The sequence below is a fragment of the Microtus oregoni genome, unplaced genomic scaffold, assembly GCF_018167655.1.
Source record: "Microtus oregoni isolate MIOR12 unplaced genomic scaffold, Mior012 000004F_ref0000308, whole genome shotgun sequence".
NCBI lineage: Eukaryota > Metazoa > Chordata > Mammalia > Rodentia > Cricetidae > Microtus > Microtus oregoni.
The window spans coordinates 15,448,688-15,472,182 of record NW_024543063.1 but is presented as its reverse complement, the minus strand read 5'-3'; positions in this window follow the sequence as shown (position 1 = coordinate 15,472,182).

The window sequence follows — 23,495 nt, the reverse complement described above, 5'->3', positions numbered from 1 at the left end:
TACAGTTTTAATTTGTATTTCCCTAATGACTCATTCCATTGAGCATCACTCTGTGTGCTTAACATATTAATCTGGTCACTGGGTTTTATATGGTATATTATTAAGCATCGGAAGGGTCAAGTATTTCCTCCATTAAACCTGTACTTAAATCCAAAGCTAGGCATTGAAGGCTACCTTGGAATAAGACTGCCCTAAAGGAGACCCACATTTGCGACAAAGGCTTCAGAAAAGTTGAGTGGTTCAAAACCACTGCCTCCCTTATGGGAGAGAGTGGGAGGGGAGAAAAACAAAAGCTTTCTGCTCTCAAAGAGAAGAAGCTAGGCTGAACTGGTAGTTTCTGCTTTAACAGTCTTAACAGACACCCCCACATAACATATCCCGAGCTATCTGACGGCCATATGAGATCTGAAGTCTTCAGCACACTAAATTTGACTCTCAGAAGAACCAAATGCTAAGCTACGACACACATGGCGTTAGTCTCTTGCAGTAGTCAATTTTCTCCTCCACTTAGAATTTTTAGGTGGGATTCAAACACCCACCAGGGACTTTTTTTTCTTTCTTTTAATGAGAAAGAACGCTTTTTGTTTTGGTAGAAAATGTGTTCAACTCCTAATCACTTGTTAAGGTCTGTTCATTTAAGATGGAGTTTTGTATCTCCATAAGTAGAATAAGCCGCTCGTGTTCATGACATCAAACCTGTCACCTCTCCGCTTAGGGAAAGAATAAAGCCAGTCCACACAGTTATCCTCTCCAGCAGTAATGAGGCTGAACGCCATCCTAGGGGACTCATCTCTGTAACCCTTCCAAACCCACCACTGTGAACTGGCAGAGACCCCGAGAGCCTCTCTCTCCTCCCGGGTTCCTATCCTCGCTCTGGGAACCGTACATACAGATATCCGCTCTCCAGCATTTAAATTAGAGAACCGACATCAATAAATAGAATATTTTTCAAAGGCAGAAAGTTTCTTCAGAAGCAACTTATATAACAATCTTTTTTTTTTTTCATCAGTAAGAAGAATAGAGAAGAGGGAAAAAAAAAAGACGAGGCAAAAAACCCAGTCACGGCTAAGATCAGTTAGTTCAGACTGTCTTTTTCTAACCTTGACCTGTATGATGTCTGATGGGAATTGTAAATTTAGTTGGCCAGGGATATTTTGATCCTGCACGTGTGGATGTGAGCCTGTGATGAAATGCGTGAGACTTTCTAGGGCACTGACTAGATTCTCATGTGTAAACTATGGAGTGATGGTAGCTACATCTGCACCAAAGCAAAGATTCTAATTTCAATCCCTGAGATGAGGGGAATATTCCATTTTCATGCTTGACATTTCTCTGACAAGCAGATTTTCCACTCTGAGACATGCCACTTCAAATCTAAACAGAAGTGCAAATGCCAGACCTTAGCCGGAGGCACAGAAGTCAGATATTACATGAGAACACGTGTTTCTCTCACATGTTAATTACCCCAGCCAGGACTGAACTCCCAAAGACCTGTGGCTTGACTTTCATCAATCAATCCTTTCATAAAAATCTGAACTGCCTAATCAATTGCAAAACTCAGAAATTTGATCAGCACAAGAATGGGTTGCTCCTCTTGCATATTCTTTTGGGGATCCTCTGTCACAATTCATCTCAATATCAGTGTTCAAGCTCTTTAAAGTCCCAAGGGATTGCGCCTACAGCCAATTTCAACATGTCCCAAGATCCCAGCTTCTTCACTATTCATAATCCAACCCGCAATCCCTTCGTCTCTGCAGTCAGAGAGAGAAGAATAACAGTCAAGCCCATGTTTGTAGGTGTACCCCGTTATGAGAAAGTGCTGATCTGCTAAGGTCAGCTGCGGAAGGCAGGAAGTAAGAGAGAGATCTGAAAGCAGCATTCCCACAGCTCATGGTGTCTTCTTAATAAGCAGAGCTACTGACGTTGCCTTTGCTAAAAATATCACCACACGCAAGTCATGCATTAGTAATGAAGCATGTGTGTGTGTGTGTGTGTTTGTGTGTGTGAGAGAGAGAGACAGAGAGACAGAGAGAGGGGGAGGAAGGGGGACAGATGGAGGGAGGGAAGAAGGAGGAGGGAGAGGGAGAAAGGGAGGGGGGAGGGAGGGAAGAAGGGAAGGAGGAAGGGAGGGAGGGAGGGAGGGAGGGAGGGAGGGAGGGAGAGATAATGCATGTGTGCACATCCCATGGTACTGGGATATTTGCCTTAACAGTAAGTTATCTGGGGTACAGGGTAGAGGAAAGAACCCCCCCTTTTACCTCCTCTCCACACACTGAGGCTCCTGCCACCTTAAAGAGCTGAAAATACCAACTTTAAAAACACAGTTCAGGTCACTAAGAGAGTGGGCAGGCAGGCTAGAATTCTCAAGTCCACACATACCAATGGGTGTCCCCCTTACACGCCTTTGTCCCCCACCAGTAGAGCAGGGCCGTGATCACAGGTGGGGCACAGCTCTCACATCAAGACCTTCATCAATATTCCTTCTTCATTTCTTGCTTCTAGAACACTTTTGTTCTGCTTCCCCTAGCCCTGAGAGACCAACTCAACTACCCACCCAGACCCACATCCTGGGCTTTTGGTTGGCCCACCGTGACACCTACCCTATCTATGACCTGCTGGAGCATGTGAAGGGCCTGGCCCTTCAGAACAATAGCCGCAGGATCTCCATGACTCGAGGCAACAGCAGGATATCCGAGAGGAGTGTTGGTGAGGGTCCGGTGACGATGGTATGCCTTGAAGTAGACCAATGACTTATTGCAAGTAGGGCGGAGTGGACAAATGCTACAGTGAATGGCACCCTGCAGCTCCCAGTGCTACTAGGATGAATGGGGAGGTGTTGAAAAGGAGCAAAGTGGTTTGGTGTTTAGGTTGTGGTTTTATTATTTTGTTTTGAATTAATTTGGGGGGAGGCACTGCAGGGGTCGAGGGCAGATATGGAGGGACTTGGAGACGAGAGAGATTTGGGTGCATGATATGAAATTTCCAAAGAATCAATAAAGAATTATATATATTAACGGTAGGTGTGTGACACCAGGCCTGTCACATGGAAACACAAATTAACAGTCATTTCTTGTGGAGGTTTTGTGTCTATGTGTATGTGCCCAAGCTTGTGTATGTATGTGTATACACGTGGGTATATATATATATATGCACTTATCAAAGTGTGTGCAGGTGTGTGCACAATTTAAAGTGATGGACCAGACTACAACCTTAGAGACCATTCCTTAAGCGCTATTCACGTATTTCTCAGTATCTCTCATTGGCCTGGAACTTTCCAGCTAGACTGGCTTGACAGCAAGCCAGGAGTCCTCCTGTCTCTTCCTCCCTGGTCCCAGGATTGCAGACAGACTCCACCACAGTTGTTCGCTCATTTATAGGAGTGCTGGGTCTTGATCTCAGGTCCTTCTGCTTGCATGCTAGCCATTTTACTAACTGAGCTATTGCCCTAGCCTACATTTTAAAACATTTTTGTTGTAACAATTCTACCTTTCTTCACTGGAAAGAGAATTTCTCCTCATTTTCATTCCAATAAAGAAGGATGACGGGGACGGGGCAAAACCAGAAAATACTAAGGCCGATGTACCCCAAGGCTGGGAAAATCTAAGGAATGATTCTAATCTAGACACGTGTGGAAGGGGAGCATTTCCACCTGCTTTCCAGCACTTCTTGAGTATGTATTTATAGTCCATGTTTAGGTATTTGTGCTGTTTATATAATTAGCTGTTTTCTCCAGCATATCCAGTAATTATTTTATCAAATACACATCTGTTTTAATTAGGCATATACACACTTTACTATACTGTAAAATGTCAAACACACTGTAAAATAGCTCCCAGTCCATTAACACATTAAAAACAAAACTTCACTTGACATATCACAAACAGCTGCAAGAGGCTCCTAGATTCAACCAGCTGCTGCTCAAAAACTCCCAGGCTAGAGCAGCTCTGTCAGCCCTTCAAGAAACCTCCCAAACTGGGGCCCCACTTTCTGTTCAGTCCTCACGCTTGTGGGAAACACGGATGACTTGCCTGGTACCATGCATGCCACTTCATCTTCTATTTGCCAGGTTGGGGGCTCTCCGTGCAGATGCTAATACCCACTTCAAACCCAGAGTGGCTTCCGCTGTAGACTGCTACACCTCTCTCTGGTACTGAGTTAGTGACTGAGCCAGGATCATGCCAGGTCACGTGATGCCCAATTCTGTGCTTCTTCCACCAAGCTGGCCTCTATGCCAAGCTGTTTATCAGATTTCTGACAGGGGTGCATGTAAAATGTTGAGTCCAACCCAGGGGACCCGAGGAAAGGGCTGAGGAATGTGTATTTTAATGAAGGTTGCCAGCAGTCTCAGAATGGTCAGTCCAAGGCCCTCTGCTGACAAAGCCAGGCCTACATCTCACCACCGTTCCCTGAAAGTTCTTTATACGTTGTCTCATTGCTGCATGTCTGCCCACATCTAACTGGCAGGTGCTGACAAGGCTTTACGGGTCTACCGTGTTCACTTGCTGGGGTATTATTTCTCAACAGACTCATTCATGGCAGGTTGCGACCATTGCTCGCATTTAAAGGCTTTACACTACAGTAGAGTGTGTGGCAAAAGTATATATTGCCTCCCCACTGCTATGAACTACTGTCTCTCTGGAAGGTTTTGAAAGAGAGCATGCTAAGTAGACAAACTAATTTTATTATTCAAGAAAGGAACATCAATTACTCACCCCAGGAACCAAATCCTTGACAAGAAGCAGCAGCCTATATAAGGACACGGGTTAGGGAAACTTGTTTTCCTGCCTGCTTGCCCTCACTCACACTAGCAAGTCCAATTGCAGCCTAATCTTGAAGGATTCTGGCATATTCTGAACACCAACTGAGATATCCAGGACGGTGGACTGAATAACTATTGGATTCTTGGACCTTCCATTGGTAGGCAGCCATTGCTGGACAAGCTGAACCATGGCCTGTAAGTCATTCTAATCAACTGGATAAATTCTGTTCCTCTAGACTGTAGAGTCTAGAGAACCCTGACTAATACAGTTAGCTACGTCAGAAAGGAGCATCTACAGGTTTCTCTTTGTAGCTGGTATGATATAGAAAAGTCTGCAGGTGCCATCTAAACCTGATTAGAACTAATCACAGTTTCTGGAAAACACCAATATAAACCTTAGGCAGAAAAAAAAATCACATGTGTATCTATTCACTAACAACAAATAATCTGAACAAATAAGAAAGCAATCCCATTTGTTACTGCTTCAAAATTATAATCACATCCTCAGGACTGAGGCAAAATATCTGGAGTGTTACTGGAATAGGCTGAACTATATACAAGTAAATACAAAGGTCAAAATAATAGTGTTAAAATGAATTATAGATTCAAAGCAACTCCTATCAAAGCTATCAGTTTTCTGGTTTTCACACAAAGAGAAAAGCAGTGCAAAACTATATGAAGCCAGAAAGGACTGCATGTAGGACAGGGACACATATCTGCAATCCCAGCATTCTGGAGGCTGAAGCAGGAGGATTGTTGGAAGCCAGTCTGGGCTGCAAAGATTGGAGGCTAGCCTAGGCTACATAGTAAATCTTTGTTTCAAAAACAAAATACTATCTTTATCCATATTCTTCATGGTGTTGTAAAAATAAATTTGCTAACCTGGCCAGTCACCTGGGTACCTTGCTCCTTTAAGAGACAAGCCCCACCCACTCCCAATCTCTCCCTTCTTGTCCAGGCAAGAGGCAGCTTCTTCCTATTTTCCTTCTTCCCTTCCCCTCTTCTTCTTTTTCTCTTTCTCCCCTTCCCCCACTAAATAAACTCTATACCCAAGCTCTCTCTGCATGGCATATTTGTCTCTCATCCTCCAGGGGACCTGCTGAGGTCACCTGCATCATGCATGATAACATTGGTGCATGACTCGGCCAGGCTCTCTCCATCTTCCCTCCCATCCATGGGTGAGTGGGCTGAGGCATGCAGAGACCCTGGACTCAGGCCACTTTCTACCTTCCCGTGTCTGCTCTATTGCTGCACACAACACCAAGAAATGGTAAGGTCCCCTTCTCCAAGTCAGCTTTCGCTGACATTCATCTCTAATTCCCCACAGCTGAGGACTGGGATCTCATTTCTCATGTCTCAGACTGCAGTCCCTCAGCCACTTGAAGTGGCCCTTGTTCCCACCCTCTGAGTTGACAAGCCTGAGAATGGCCTGAACTATCACTGGACCTTTGATCTGTCTCAAAGACGTTTGCAGATAGCTAGCCTTTGGGTCTCGTCTCTCTTTCACAACCTCGGTCACAGAAAATAAACTTGCCTTACTTATAGATTCCTAACCTTACCCGTCTTTGCACTAACAAATGACCTACATGCCCCTTAAATAACCACTTAAACTGAGAGGTTTAAAAAAGTTTCTATCCAGCCATGCTAAGCTCTGTCCTGCCAGCGTCTCGTGCTGGGCAGTCCCCACCCCCACCCGCCTGTGAACGCGCCTTCTTTCACTTCTATTCTGCCTCTGCCACTGCTACCGCTGGGATCCGCGAAGCAGCTGTCCATTCGGCACTGAATAATTTTCCTGTCTACTTCATGTATGAAAAAAATGTATGAATCAGGCTGTGACCACATGGATGTGATTCTGCTTTAAATGTGAGTTCTACAATTACTCAATGTCTCTCTTGTTATTTGTATCTGTTTAAAACTCCTGCCATGGCTCTGAAAACGTGGTTTCTCCATGCAACAGGTGATAGCTGCCATCTTGACTAAGGGCAAGAAGGGCAGGTCAGATGACCTCACCACCATCTTGACTAAGGGCAGGTCAGGTAGCCAAGTCTCACCATCTTTACTGAGGTACTCCTTGCCTGTCTTGCCATCTACTTACATTTTTGTCTCTAAATTCCTTTTACTAACTCTGTTACATGTATGTTTTGTGCAGTGGCATGTTTCGGTAGGGCCCACCAGAGCATCCACTTCATCCAGCTCCTGTTTAATATATGTGTGTGTCATGCATGTGATTTCTGAGTTAACTTTTTGTGTGAACATAAGTTAGCTTTAGCTCTGTGTATATATGTATATGAAACTTAAATTTAGCTGTGTAGATTTGTACATGTACTTACTGTTAAAAAATGTTTTAAGTAGTCCCAGTCCTAATGAGCCCTGTTCACTGTATCTCATTCTAGACTAAGTTCTGTTCACTGACTAAGAAAACAATAAGTCTCAAATATTTTAAATTGATAATGTACTTTCAAATCTGTTACAACCTACTGTATAGACAATCCATCTTTGCTTTAAAATGTATTAAGCTGTTCTCCATTTTTGTCAGTTCTACGGTTAAGCTTCTATTGTAAACAGTGTTTTCTTCTTTGTTCTTAGACAAGTATAAATCTCACCTGTTAAGTTAAAAACTAGTACAGTCAAGCTTGGACCCAGCTGGGCAGATTCTATGCTGTAATCATAACTTATTGATATCCTATAAACAGCCTCAAGTGCTCAGAGATCTGGGAATATGGTATTTAAATGTTTAATTATTAAAAGACTTTTCATAACAGCAAGACAGATTGGCTCCTAGCAGCAGCACCCCAGTTTCTCCAAAGAAGACAGAAGACAGATGGACACAGAATGGGCACAGAACAACATCCTCTTGTGTGAAGGAGGCTCACAAGACACTCCCCAACAAGGTGATATAAGAGGTAGTCAACTGACTAGGGTGTGGATTTGTGGTGGTGCAGAGGCTTGGTTTGTTGGTCATTCTCCTGTAAGGAGCTCAGTGGACTCATTGGTTCACCAAGTGGGGCTTGGATGGAATCCTTCATTTTGGCCTGTCAGTATCTAGTCTGCCTGGGGTAAAGAAGGGTTTCTTTATACCTCACCAGGAAAAGTCGTGCAACAATAGTGGTGTAAGTCCATAGATGCTTACACTAATAAAGATTCATCAAGGAAGGTTGGCAGTGCTACCTCATGCCTGTAAGTCCAACACTCATGAGACAAAGGGCAGTAGGATCGTGTATTCTAGGCCAGCCTGGGCTACTTACCAACAAACAATCTCAGGAAGATAAAAATCCAACAGAGTTGAAGATGTTGGCCAATGGCAAATTACTTATCTAGTAGACAGGTCCACAGGTCATGGGTTCCAGCTTTAGACTCACCACTACCTACTCCTCCAGACACTACAGGACTAATAACACATATGAACTCATAAAAACTGTAGCAGCAAGCACAGGGCTGCACAGGTCCAAGCCAGATGGGCCCCAGTGCTGAGTCAGGGAAGTGGACTCCTAACCAAGAAGCTATCGGCAATTCGTACTCACTGGCATAGGAAAAATTCGTCTTCTCCAATGGAGTCTCGCTGGGTATATTAATCACACTTAATGGCAGGCTCCACACCTAGCAGTAGATGACTAACACAGAACAAACTCTGGTGTTTTTGTAGACTTCTTATCTCATATAGTTTTGTTTGGACATGTTTTATATTATTAGTCTTTTGCTTGTGTGTTTTGATTTCCTGTGTGTGTGTGTGTGTGTGTGTGAGAGAGAGAGAGAGAGAGAGAGAGAGAGAGAGAGAGAAAGAGAGAGAGAGAGAGGCATGAAGTTGGGTGAGTAGGGAGGTAGGGAAGATCTGGGGGAATTGGGAGAGGGAAATTATGATCAGAATATATTTTATAAAAACAAATTTTTACAATAAAATAAATAAAACATCACTCTTATATAATGACAGGCTCGGGGAATAAAATTTAAAATATAGCATCAGGTAAATTTGTGTATGATAATGCATAATATAATCATGCACAAAAATATATACATGTATACATATGTATGTATACACAGAGCATAGGTCTAAAGTTTATACAGTGTGTACTCACAAACATTTTACACTATCTCAAAAGGAACTAATACATAATAATGTTTTTCTACTCTAAAAACTAAGGGGAAAATGACAAAACATAACTCAAGCATAGAAGATAATGAAATACAAAAATGAATTTAAAATACAAAGACAAAATTGACAAATGGTACCAGGATTGGTTCTTTCAAAATTCAATAAAACAGACAAATATCTGGAAAAGCTAATCAATAAGTATAGAAAGAAAAATCATAAGTGAAGTCATTTAGGAATGAAAGATGACAGAGCAATGGGTCCCAGAGATTTTTAATCATGAATTTTAAAAGATCTCCAGGTACACGGATGTACTAACAAATTTCGGTAGATAGGGAGCTTTTGACAGGGTCAGGTTATGTTGAGAAAAAATATCCTGAATCAAGATATGAGCTTATATTTAATTATTCCCACTGAAAGTTTTGGAGCCAGGCAACTTTATAGGCAAGTGAGTATAAATTTTAATATGAATCTTCTTTTCTAAGACAGTCTCAAGTAGTCCAGGCTGGCCTTGAACTCACTATGTTGCTGAAGACACTCTTGAATTCTTGATGCTCCAGTCTAGCCCGTGTGCTGGCATTATAGGTGTGTACCACCATACCCAGTTTAACTCTGCTGTGATTAGAAATCCTCAAAGAACAGAATATTGTCAATCAGTTCTATTAAAAAAAAAAGGATTCAACTCACTTTATTAAGTTATTGTAACTGTGATGCCACATACTGACAAAATGACACACACACACATACACACACACACACACAAGCGTGTGTACACATAGACATGGTAAAGGTGAACACAGCAGGTCACACTGTTAAACCTTGGAAGAACTGTTTACAAATCTGGCCTCTGGCAAGCATCTGGAATCTTGGCATCGGAGTACATTCCTACCCCTCTGAGCGATGAACAGCTCACCGAGTCCAAACTGTTTGAGGAAACAGTATGTTTGATGCTAACAGCAGTTTTCCTTCCATCCATCTGGGATTCTGTGATTATGCCAAGAAGAGACTTGTCATTGGATCATCCTCCAGTAAAAACCCTGGATGTTTAGTCAGTGAGCCCTCTTGTGGGCGTGACCTCTCCTGTGCTTTCGTATAAGTTGTTGGGAAATAATGATCCCAAAGAAGCTAAGTAAGAAGGTGAACCAAAGGAAAAGCATATAGTTGTCCTCTTGGCTATGGGAAGTAGACAAAATTGCCGGGGAGAAAATTGAGATCTTGGGGGTGGGGTGGGATGGGGGTAAGGGGAGATGGGGAGAGAGGGGGGAGAGGGGGAGAATGGGGGGAGCTTGGGGAAGGGGGAGGATTGGGATGAAGGAAGGTTGGATGGGGGAGCACGGAAGCATGGTTCTTAGTTAATGGAGCCACTTTAGGGTGGGCAAGAGACTTGACCCTACAGGGGCTCCCTAGTGCCCAAGATGAGGTTCCCAGTTAGTTCCTTGGGCAGCTGAGGATTGGGAACCTGAAATGACCCTATCCTAGAGCAATACTGACAAATATCTTGCATATCATCATAGAATCTTCATCTGGTGATGGATAGAGATAGAGACAGAGACCCACACTGGAGCACTGGACTGAGCTCCCAAGGTCCCAAGGAGGAGCAGAAGGAGGGAGAACATGAGCAAAGAATTCGGGACCACGAGGCGTGCATCCACCCACTGAGACAGTGGAGCTGATCTACGGGGAGCTCACCAAGGCCAGCTGGACTGTGACCGAAAAAGCATGGGATAAAACCGGACTCTCTGAACATGGCGAACAATGAGGGCTGATGAGACACCAAGGACAATGGCACGGGGTTTTGATCCTACTTAATGTGCTGGCTTTGTGGGAGCCTAGCCAGTTTGGATGTTCACCTTCCTAGATATGGACGGAGGGGGGAGGACCTAGGACTTAACACAGGGCAGGGAACCCGGACTGCTCTGTGGACTGGAGAGGGAGGGGGAGAGGAGTGGGGGGAGGGGGAGAAGGGTGGGAGGAGGGGGAGAAGGGTGGGAGGAGGGGGAGAAGGGTGGGAGGAGGGGAAGGGAAATGGGAGGCTGGGAGGAGGTGGAAACTTGTTTTTTGTTTATGTTTTTTTTTCTTCTTTTTGCAATAAAAAAAAAAAAGGCATCCCCTATGACCTACTGAATGAGAACTCTCAGGAGTTTGTACCTCGAGTCTTCTGGACTCTGTTGCAAGTACTGTCCTTCCACTAAGTTCGCTCTCTCTCCTGGCCAAACATCATAGTCTGAATTTGAATGCTGGGGCATGTGAGTGCCTCTCAAAAACGAACCAGCTGAAGACAGTCAACACAATAGGCAAAGCTCTTACATGCAGATGCTGAAAGTCAATGTAAATCTGACATAAGTTGGGTATGATGGCACATAACTGTAACTCTAGCACTGGAGGGAGAGAAGGATTGAAAATTTAAGACCGTCCTGAGCTATAGGGTGATACCACGATTCAAAATGCAAGCACAAATCTAGCACAGAAAAAGAATATTCAGAAACAGAGTCCCTTAGATCAGTAAATTTATTATAAAGCTTAATTATCTTATCAAAGAAGTAGAAAAGCATTCCATAATATTTAATGGCAATGCACATGTGTAATCCCAGAATGCCTTTGACAAGCTGGAAGGCGCAGTCAAGGGAACCCCCAGAATCTCACGGCTCAGCTGGACTATCACAGGCACCAGTCACAAACAGCAGAGGCCACACCTCAAACAAGGCTCAAGGTCAGAACAGAAGTCAAGGTTACCTTCTGACCTCCTCGTGTGCACCAGGGTACACATGTGCCCCCCCCCACACACACACATGCACAAAAAACACACACATACTTAAAGCAATACCAAGGAGGTTTCAAACTGAAAAGAAAAGGACCTGTCATTTAGAGTACGCTATTCCTTTGGTGTGATACAGAATGTGCTCAAACCTGTACCGACTCATACTAAGTTACCTTCCTAGCGCCAGCCCCATCGAAGTTAAAACCAAAACTAAGAATTTCCACCATCAGCCACTACAAGTAACGCTGTTGGGAAATTCTTTTTTCTTTCTTATTTATTTTTTAAGGACTCCATATATGTGTATTGTATTTACATCATCAAGTACTGTACTACATCACTCCCTCTGCTGGGAAATCCTTCAGATACAATAAAACTGCATCAAAAAATTATCTGTCTAAAAATTCAGGTGTTTGAGAAATTCTCTGAATATATTGTTTAAAGTAATTCATTTTTTCCCCACATAGTAATAGAAAGAACCGAGGAATAACCCGGAGATGGTACTTTCTGTCTGTAATGCTACCATTTGGAAAGCTGAAGCAGGAGGAACACTGTGAGTTGAAGGGCAGCCTGGATACCGAGTTAACTACAGGCCAGTCAAGGCTACAGAGTGAGACTCTGTCTTTAAAATGCAAAAAAAAAAAAAGAAAAGAAAAGAAAGAAAAAGAAAAACCCTACACAATGTCTAGAAATAGCCTTTTAAAGCCACATAAATGATCCATAAAAAGAAAGCTCAGAACTCTGTAGACTATACAAATAAATCAAAAATTATTTCATGGATGACAATGCTTAATAGTGTTAAGATGCTACCTCGAGATAGTTTATAGTTTTAATAAAACAGGAAACTGAATATACAATGACAAGATCTTGTGTAAAAATAGAACTCTGGGGCTGGAAGGATGGCTCAGCTGTCAAGAGTGCTTGCTGCTCTGGTAGACAAGTAGAGTTCAGTTCCCAGCACACACAACAGGCAATTCCCAACTGCTCCAGGGAACCTGACACCACCACCTTCTAGTCCTCGCCAGCACCCATCCATACATGGATGCATACGTATCATGACACCTACAATAGTGACCTAGTATAGCAGCCTGTTACACGTCAGACTTGCAAAAGTCAGGCTCCTATGCCTGGGAACAACCAAGGATGTTAAACCTAATTTCTCTAACAACCTATCCCAAATCAGCAAGACTTGGTTACTAAGTGATAACTTCTATCCTTTTCCTCCTGCTTCTCACTTAGCACTAACAGGGAAAGTCAATTGCATACCTCCAACAGGTAAGTGCGAATCTGCTGGTAAGTCCATGGCTTCCCTGGGATATGGCTGCTGACTTGACACATCCGAGCCCTTCATGTCTTCTTCTCTGACACCCTCATCTCTTCTGTCTGCCTGGGAGTGGCTGTCACCAACACACGGGTGATGGAGTCAACTCCTCATCATGGAGAGCTCTGAGCTCTGAATAGCCTTGGCTTGCTCACACAAGGCCAGTCTTCATTTCCACAATAAGGCAGACAAAAATTCTACAGAGGCTTCTTCCCAACCCTGACAAAGTAACTTTAAAGTACAGCCTAAAGGGTAAGCATCTGAAAATAATCAAGAACACTAAAAACTAAAAGCAATGAGCATATGCTAGCACCACCGTGTTTTAAATCAAGGAGGACAATAATCAATCACGGGAATAGTAGTATAAGATGTGACATGGTAACTCAGTAAAGCACAGCATCAGCCTGTAGCTGACAACAATTTGTAAACGTTCAATATACAGAAAGACAGTCAACACAGGAAGGAAAAAATAAAACTCTGTCCTGTCAATAAAATCCTAACAAGTTGGGGAGGGATTTTCATTTAAAACCTAATCTCAGAAGTCTTCCAACATGAATTTAGATAGATTTTAAAAAGTGAAATGAAAGAAATTACAAGATTAAAGCATAAAATCCCACCATTAGTTGAGGAGCTATTGGCATTTGATAGCTGCCGGGAGAAAGACCATCAGTTTTCTTTAGTGATGTCGTATCCATCCCCAGTAAGTCAACCCTACTTCCAAGGCCAGTTAGGCAGTACAAATTGGGCTTGATTGGGAAAAAATAAAAAGAAGAAAACTTGAAATTGGGAGGGTAGAGAGGCCAAAGTAGAGCGGGTGGTTATGGGAGGAGTTGAAGGAAGTGGGATGAAGATTTCATATATATTACATAGAATTCTCAAATAATTAATAAAATTACTTTTTAGAAATACATGAATTAAAACAAAGTTATAAGAATGTATTTGAGTAGCATCTAATGTCTAAGTGACCAAGCTGAATAAAAATGATAAAATGAAATAATTCATAATTCATGCATTTGAATTGAACAAGACAATTTTTTTTTTTTTTGGTTTTTTGAGACAGGATATCTCTGTGGTTTTGGAGCCTGTCCTGGAACTTGCTCTTGTAGACCAGGCTGGTCTCGAACTCACAGAGATCCGCCTGCCTCTGTCTCCCGAGTGCTAGGATTAAAGGCATGCGCCACCACCGCCCGGCTGACAAAAATATTTTTAACAGTGGCTGAAGAGATGGCTCAGGGGTTAAGAGAACTGGCTGCTCTTCCAGAGGTCCTGAGTTCAATTCCCAGCAACCACATGGTGGCTCACAACCATCTATAATAGGCTCTGATGCCCTCTTCTGACCTGCAGGCATACTGGCAGAGCACTCATACATGAAATTATAAAAATTGTAACAAATACAAATAAAAAACTATAAATCTCTTTTATTTCTAAAAAGCCTTAGTAAGCAGATGAACAGAGAAGTGACCAATGCACAAAAATGTCACAAGCAAAAGTACTAATAGCTTAAAACGGAGCTCAGCAGTTAAAAGCATTTGCTGCTCATGCAGAGCCCCTGAGTTTGTTTCCCAACACCCATGGTGGAAGTTCACAACCGCCTGTAACTCCAGCTCCAGGGAATCTGATATGACCTTCTGGCCTCCCCAGGAGCCTGCACTTGTGTGTGTGTGTGTGTGTGTGTGTGTGTGTGTGTGTGTGTGTGTACATGCATGCCCAAATAAAAATAAAATAAATCTTTTAAGATATACACAGGACTTGCAAGCAAATAAGGAAAAATAAAAACTTTCAAGTGTAACATTTTACCTCTAAAATGAGTCATTTACTTAACAATAAGATTACACAGGGCTGAAAAGTGTTTTGACAGAGCATATGAAGAACTCAGGCTCCTGTCAGTCAAACCAGTATGCCTAAAACCAGGGGAGGAAAAGAATCTCAATCTCTCTCTTTCTCTCTCTCTCTCTCTCTCTCTCTCTCTCTCTCTCTCTCACACACACACTGCTAACTCCCGTGCTACTTCTAATAATAAAGAACGTGGAAAAGACTAAAGCTCCCCAGAATGGGAGCTCAGATAAGCAAATGGCGGTGCCTTAGTGCCTTAGAAAGAACCCTTAGTTGCTCTCTTTAAATGTTTATAAAACCCTTTTTGTTGTTATGGAGAAATGATTATGTTAAATATTGAACTTGAAAAAAGCAAAAGACACACAAATATTCATTTATTTAACACCATATAACCCCAATTTTGTGAACAACTTAAATACATATGCATCATATGCACCTATAAATATATTTATATATATGCCATAATGTATATATAATATATATAAGTGTGTTTGTATGTGTGTTTGCATGTGTGTTTGTGTGTGTGTTTGCGTGTGTGTATTTGTATGTGTGTTTGCGTGTGTGTATTTGTATGTGTGTTGCGTGTGAGTATTTGTGTGTTTGTGTGTGTATTTGTATGTGTGTTTGCGTGTGTGTGTTTATGTGTGTGAGAGAAACTGTACCTAGAATGTTAGTATCACACACACTTTTTGATTCTTTCTACTTTTGTCATTTTCAATTTTCTATTATAAGCTGGAAAGAGAAAAACTAGGCTTTAAAAAAAATGGCATTTCTAGGTTTCTTATACCAGCAAGCCATTCGAAGAGATTTTCTTCAAAGAAAATGAGTTTTTCTTTGAGAGGGCACAATGTATATTGGTGCCTGGGGTAAAGGGGCAACCTGATTAGACACTGTCAAAGAGGAAAGGTTCACTATGTAGCTATGCCCTGTGCTCAGGCCAAGGAGACATAATTATCTTGGAAGAGTCCCCAGAAGCTTCCAGAAACTGCCTGTTCTTGCCCTGTGTTGGAAAAGGTGGACTTGAAATTCATAGCAGCGGGAAGCAATTTTTAAGTGCCATTTTTTCTGTCTCTTTGAAACCAGTCACATGGAGTCCCACTAATATTTGTGGGTACAAAAGCCTTTCAAGCCCCCCGATGTCACCCATGTGTGCTGGAATCCAGCATGAAAAAGCAGTATTCTTTACTGTAGTTTCACTGGGAAGAAAACCCATGTGAGGTCACTATATCAGGGAGATGGAGACTTGGAATCAAGAACTTTGAGTCTTCCTAAGCCTTTTCATAATTACCCTCACCTCACCTTGGTTCACCCTCCTCAGGGCGCCATTAATCATACACAGCTGCTCAACACTGCTCCATGAATGTGAAGCACAAACTCCGTTGTCGTTTGTTTATCCAGTCAGTCAGTCAGATCTCCATACATCTTAGTGGCATGGAGTCTGGGCACTCCCGTGGAGACTCCTCGAGCCTCTGTTAATTCAGGCTAGCTAAAAGGCTTCTCCAGGGTGACAATTTCTGGACAGTGGTCACACTTCTCTCTAGAAATGCCATTTATTCCTTTGATACTAAACCCCTTTGATGAAGACCTTTTGTTAAACCCCAAGATTAGTCTTCACTGCTTCCTTCATAGATGGTGCCACATCTAGCTCTCATATGGGTCTAGCTAGAGATCTTGCTCAAGATGTATGAACACAGAGACCTAGGAAGGTCTCAGGACCTTTTTCTTCCTCTTCCAATACATATCTAAGACTACTTTTTTTCCCCAATTGATTTCTTCTAGACAGGGTTTCTCTGTAGTTTTAGAGCCTGTCCTGGAACTCACTCTGTAGACCAGGCTGGTCTCAAATTCATAGAGATACACCTACCTCTGCTTCCCATGTCTAAGACTTTAAAGCCCTAAAATACAAATGTCCTGACCAGAGAACTCCTCAGGCAATGCCTACCTTTCTTAAAGCAGGCTTTCTCTGGAACTTCCTAATGATTCCAAGTAGCCATCCCCTGCTTCTCTACGGGTCCCCTTCATGGGTTGGGAGCACAGGAAAGATTGTAATATACATAACATACTGTGCTGTGCTCCAATACAAAGACTTCCATTTCCGTAATAGGCACAGCTGCCATTGTGTCCATTAACATACTGCGAACTTGAAGCCCAGAGCCCCGCCTGCCATCAGCAGGAGAAGCAACCCTGCCTTTCACAGCTGCAAACGCTGGTCCTGCTCTTTCCCTCCATGTCTTCTTTCTCTTTCCCATCTTTATTCTCATCAGCAATTTCATGGAGAACAAATACCAACCTAAATCTGTACAAGGATGCAGATGTGACCGTGGTGAGTTATTCATGCTCCCAAGAAGACTGTAATCTAGTTAAAGAATGAAAGTCAGCACAGGACAGGGAGCAGTCACTATTTCTACTTCTTATTTTGTCTTCACTGCAGCCCCTGCCATGTCCTTGCCCCTTCTGTCAGAAAACAAATGTTGTCTCTTTTTATTCTTTTAAACATTTCATTATATAGACACATGTAGGCAACACATACATATATAATTCATAATGGCAGAAATTCATACTAAAATATATAGAATAACAGTAACATCAACATCTATGTATTTTCCGCTTTCCATGTCATGCAAACATTACCAGTGCATAGTTGCCTCTATGTAAGTCAGATCATCTATTTGCCTGAGTGTTATGGAATGGACAGTTGTTTTTTGTTTTTTGTTGTTTTGTTTTGTTGTTCTTTTTCTCAAGGCTGGGCCTCTTTTTTTTTTCCAGTGAAAACACAAACAAAACAAAGCATGGTGCTGTCAACACATCCACCTTCTGAGGGCAGTCCTTTGCTCAGAGACATGGTGATGGCTAAGACATCTAGGGACTTGATTGTAGCAGCCTGCAGATGGTTAAGGGAGTCTTAGCACTGGTCAAGAAAACACAACTCCCATGCTTCACTGGAAAACACAGACATGGCTGAGTCCCTTAACCATGAACCACCCACAGGAAGGTGGCAGGAACTTCTTGGAGAGCCAAGTACCTGAGAAGGGGCTTGTGTGTAGGTGATGCCCTCACACAGGAGGATGGGGTGTCTCACACTCTGGAGGCCTCATCTTTCAGCAATCAGAAGATGCTAGGTGACATCTCAAAAGCAATACAAGGCCAGTAGGCCCATTTTAAATAGCTAAATATTTGATTGCTGTGACTATTTTTAAACCACTGAATGTATAAAATTTGCATTTGACACCAACAGCCTTTAGAACCAGTGGATCTTAGTCTGTAGTGAAGAAGCAATCAAGGTACGGTCAGATGCACACAGACCATCTTAGCCCATGTAAGTAATAGACACTTGCCTACTCAGTACAGAGGTGCCATCAGCTCCTGGGAAGATATTTCTTTCACTTGCTCCTTCTTCCCCTCTCTACAACTCCCAGCCCCCACATCTCAGCCTGCCTGGCAGCCACTGGGTGATGCTGGAGAGAAATAGGAACTCTTAGTAGAGCAAACCTTTGTGTGAACCCCAGGCCTAAGAGTCGGCAACAGCAATAGACCTGCATGCCAGCTCCATGGAATCACTATGTGACATTGTTGGGAAGGCAGGAGCCTCTCCTTTCTGTGACCACAGGCTCCTGCTGCTGTGATCACAGGTAAAGAACCATCCTTTCATGTATCTCTCTAAGTAGGGTTAAACACAAGCATACTATATATACACAGCAAATACATAGCAAACACCACAGTATCACACATACACACACACACACACACACACACACACACACACACACACACGCATGCATGCAGTGGTGATTTAAATGAGATTGACCCCCGCCCCAGGCTCATATCTTTGAAAACTTGGCCCCTAGTTGGTTAAACTGTTTGAGAAGGATTAGAGGAGGCATGTCACTGAGGGTGAGCTTTGATGGAGGCGGGTCATCTGTCTATCTGTTGCTTTCATTGGTTAATTAATAAAAAACTGCTTGGCCTGATAAGTCAGAACATAGGTGGGTGGAGTAGACAGAACAGAATGCTGGGAAGAAGGGAAGTGAGTCAGATGCTATATCTCTCCTCTCCGAGATGGACACAGGTCAGAATCTTCTTGGTAAGCCACCACCTTGTGGTGCTACACACATTAATAGAAATGGGTTAATCAAGAAGTGAGAGTTAGCCAGTAAGAGGCTAGAGCTAATGGGCCAGGCAGTGTTTAAAAGAATACAATTTGTGTGTTGTTATTTTGGGTATAAAGCTAGCTGTGCGGGAGCAGGGTGGGACAAAAAGCAGGCCTGTTTGCCTCATCACTACAGGGCTTTGTATTTCAGACTTGCTCTCTCTCTATCTTGTGGTGGTCAGTTGAGATGCTCTCCCAGCCATTCTTCCCCTCCCCTACCATTATAGACTTTAGCCCTCTGAAACCACAAGATACTAAATTGATCAATTTCTTTTGTAAGTACTTTGCTCATGGTGTTTTATTACAGCAGTAGAAAAGTAACTAAGACACACACCAAGTACCTAGACACACATGTCAAATACACACCATACCACACACACAAATAAGCACACACTTACCCATACACCTATATGCACACTCTCTCTCTCTTTTTTTTTAATGCAGGCATAAGCTAAGCCTCAGAAAACAGAGATTTAATTGTGAGATTTTCCTCATCTTATTCAAGGTCAAAATGTTAAAAAAAATCACACAAATTTTCTCAAGTCTTTCTTTTAGAGCAAAGCCTCTGCATTGAATGTCATCAGATATTAGTTTGTAAGGAAAAATTCATCCGTGGAATATTTAGTAAAATGCTTAATAGTCATAATTCCTAAGAGCATATTTCTTTTAACCTAGTCAGACACAAAGAGAGTTAAAATCTTAAGCAACACCAGGTCAGCCCGAGGTCCTGACGAGAAGATTATTCCTATACTGTACTTCCCAGGAGGGAGCTGTCTAATGGATGCTCCGTGGCATCCTTGGAAGACAACAGCATGGTTTCTCAGAAGACAGTCTCAATGAGAGAAGTTCAGGTAACAGTATAAAAGGAGCCAACTCCAGGAAGGCTTGACCTCCTGGGTTGGGATCATTTCTTTACATACTGCAAACTAAATTGAGGCGACTATCTGAGCGATTTCACCTCACCTTCTCCTTTCCTTTTATCTCAGAGCACACTGCCAGGAGTCCAGTTAGAATGTAAACAGGCATTTTGTTTGATTGCCATTGTGTTTAATTAATCATCCAGCTGCATCCGTCATCGGCCACCGTGTCCAGAGACAGACAAAGGATTAGGTAGTGCCCTCGTCTTTACTAGGTTCATGGGGAAAATATTCCTTTTTCCAGACAATGTGACAAATTTTTGTCAGTTTTTCTTTCCCAGTGGGTGAAATTTAACCAATACTTTGTTAGCAAAGGTCTGGTCGTCCCCTGGGGGGAAATTACAGGAGGGAAGATATACCCTCTGCCATGCCATATACTCGTTTAAAAGGGTATGTTCCTGGGTCTTGCCTCTGCTTTAAAATTAGACTTTAAAAGGAATAGACTTGCTCCAATGGATTTAAGGGGCAACATTCACTTACACTTCTCAAAATTACAGTGAGCAGGAATATTTCCATTCTATTACAGTCTGAAAGAGGGAAAAAAAGAAATACCCTGAGGAACAAAAGCGAAGCCATGATAGAGCATATGCTAACAGCATTCACTGTGCATTATACACATGCGCGCCCGTGCGCGCGCACGCACATACATACACACCTTCCCATGAAAACAGTCCCCAGATTAAAACAGACATAACCGGTAACAGGAAACTGATAACACAGGACTGCCTGCCTGTCACTGCCTGGCTCCCCCCCAAGGCCATTTCCCCTGATAGCTTTTTTCTGGGATAGTACAACCCACTGTAAAAGCTGCCTGCTCCTTTACGCCTCTCTGTAAAGGAGAGATCTGCCAAAGCAATGTGGTCCATTTGGACAGACTTTATTAAACAACTTAATCCATCTCTGCCTACTTAGTAGGGCCTGGGGAGTCCTAATTAATCAATAAGCATTTATTGAGTGTCCTAATGTGCATAACAGTCCTGAGTCAGGTGCTGTGGGACCTTCAAGGATCTCGTTAGGAAAACAAAGCACATTGCCCTGCGGAGGGCTTCCTGACGGGTTGAATTAGAACTTGAGGAGAAGGAAGTCACAGTGGTGGAGGGTCCTGAGCCACAACCCAGAGCTTCCTTTTGTGCTGGTCTGTTTGAGCGGTCACAAAGAACTGCGGGCCAGATGGCTTCAGTGACACAAATGTGCTTCCTTGGGGTTCTAGAGTCTTGAGTTCAAGGCTTAATTCTGAGGCCTCTCTTCTCAGCTGGAAAAGAACCGCTTTGGTTTGAAGATAAAATGTCCCCCATAGGCCAGTATGTTTGAATACTCAGTCTCCAGTCAGTGTGGCTGCTTTGGAAAGTTGTAGAACCTTTGTGAAGGGGAGCCTGGAAGAGGAAGTGGGTCACTGTGAGCAGGCTTAAGTTTCCTTCACAGGCTAGCCTTAGTTCCTATTTGTGTTCTGCTTCTTTCTTAGTTATGGTCACAATGCGACCAGTCCCTTGTGCTCCTGACTCCACACTTTCCCCAGCATGCTGGACTTTATGGAACTATAAAGTAAAATAAACCCTCCCTGTGGGTAAATTGCCTGATTGGTTAAATGCCTGTTGCCAAGCCTGATGCTAGGACAACATGGCGGAAGGATGGAGAGAGCAGGCTCTGGAAGCTGCCTCTGAACTCTACACACATTCCACAGCATGTTCATGTGTATGTGCGCGCACACACACATACACACACACTCACTCACTTGAATTGCTCATTGTCAGGCATTTGGTTACACCAATGAGTCTAATACAAGGCCCACCCATCCTTTCTTCCCTTTCCTCTATGAGTGCACATAGAACATGCATATTTCTTTTGCTTCTGAGATCTTCATTATATTGGGTATTAGAATCAACTCTTACTTAATATAATGACTTCATCTCCAAGTAAGGGCAGCTGGAGGTTGCGACTTCAATATATGAACTTAGGAAGGCATGATTAGGCTCATAATGTAATCCTACCATTGAGTGGAAGGATGTCAGCTAGAACTCTTTGTTAAAAAGCGAACAGACAAAGTTGGTGTGGTGAGTCAAGACCGGATTGCCAGCTAAAGAAACTGAGGCACCAGGACCCCAAGTTCAAGACCAGCCAAGGCTATACAGGGAGTTCAGAGTCAACCTAAGTGCCTTAGTAAGAACTTGTCTCAAAAATAAAAAGTAAAAAGCCAGCTGAGGGTATAAATTTAGCTTAGTTTCTAGCATCTGCCCCTTATGTACAAGGCCCTAGGTTCAATACTCAGTATTAAGAGGAAGAGACAAGGAAATGAGAAAAAGCTCAAACTGGGAGTTAGGAGCAGGTTCATCTATAAAAAAACAACAACAAAATCAAAGTTACTGAATGCAATGGAACATAATTCATTACTTCTCATCTTCAAATGTCAATAAATAGTCCCAAATTGGAATCCTCCTCTGTGGTACCAGGGATGCACATTTTCTGTTTTCATTTCCAAGGTCACTTTCTTGTCAAAGATGGCTGTTAAACTCCATCAAGTTTACATTTTACTGCGTTTATTCTATTGTCAGAAAAGCTGTATCCCCTCACAGTTCTAAGATAGTTGATCCATGCTCAAACTTTTTCTTCCCTACACCTTAAATCCTGGAGAAAACAGGAAACGTGTTTCTTCTTGCCTGAGCAGACTGACATAGCAAAGTTATGCTGTGTTCCATTATCCTGATTAGATACCATAGCAATTGCTATAACCAGGAAAATGTGATGCTCCGATCAACTTGGGTTGAGCATCTTCCTATGGTTGCCCCAGAGTATGGCTGGGATGGGCTCCAGAGGGAAATTACACAATACAGACCACAGATGTGCACAGAATGCTATCCATGTGTTGAAGGCATATATTTTGAGACTTAGAGGATCTGGTCTTTATCCGGGTACTAGGATTCAAACTCTGGCCTCAATAACAAAGTCCTTTCTCTGTTCGCCCTCAGCATGAATAGCTTCAAAACTAATGGGATACCATTATGGGATGGAGAATGGTGGGAAACTTCCTGGGAGAGGTGAATTAATGAAGGTTAGATAAGACTAGATACACCCAAACACAGGAGCCTGACCTGCTTAAGAACTTGACGGACAGGGAGGTCTGGGGAGGGGTTACCCAGCCAAAGAGCAGAGGATCTTCAGGAGCAGCCACTGCCACTACCTTGATGCTCTGATTCCTGATAAGCCTGGGAGAGAAAGGAGTTTCTAAGATAGTTGATCCATGTTCAAACTTTTTCTTCCCTACACCTTAAATCACACAGCTAAGTGACTTTGGGGTGACAACCATTGTGCAGCACTTTGGGGAGTCACAATAGGCATCAAAAACTAACACCCCTATAAACTAGAGAAACCTATAGCAATGTAGAGTAAGCCGTATTCCCCTCCACCACCACCACAATTTTGTTTGTTCCCTAGAATTTCTGTTTATTGATTTATTGATTCTATTTATTAACACCATTAATATCTTGAGAAATCAGTGTATTTTTAGTACATACTACAGGACATAAGATCTATTGATTAAATTTCAAGTTTTATTTCCATATGAAAAACTGAAACTCAAAGAGGTCTTAAGAGAGACAACCAACCTCTCTAGCAGGTGGACGGAAGCTCTGAAATGAAACCTGGTAGCCTCGCTTCCAACTCATTTGTCCCCAGCCATTTT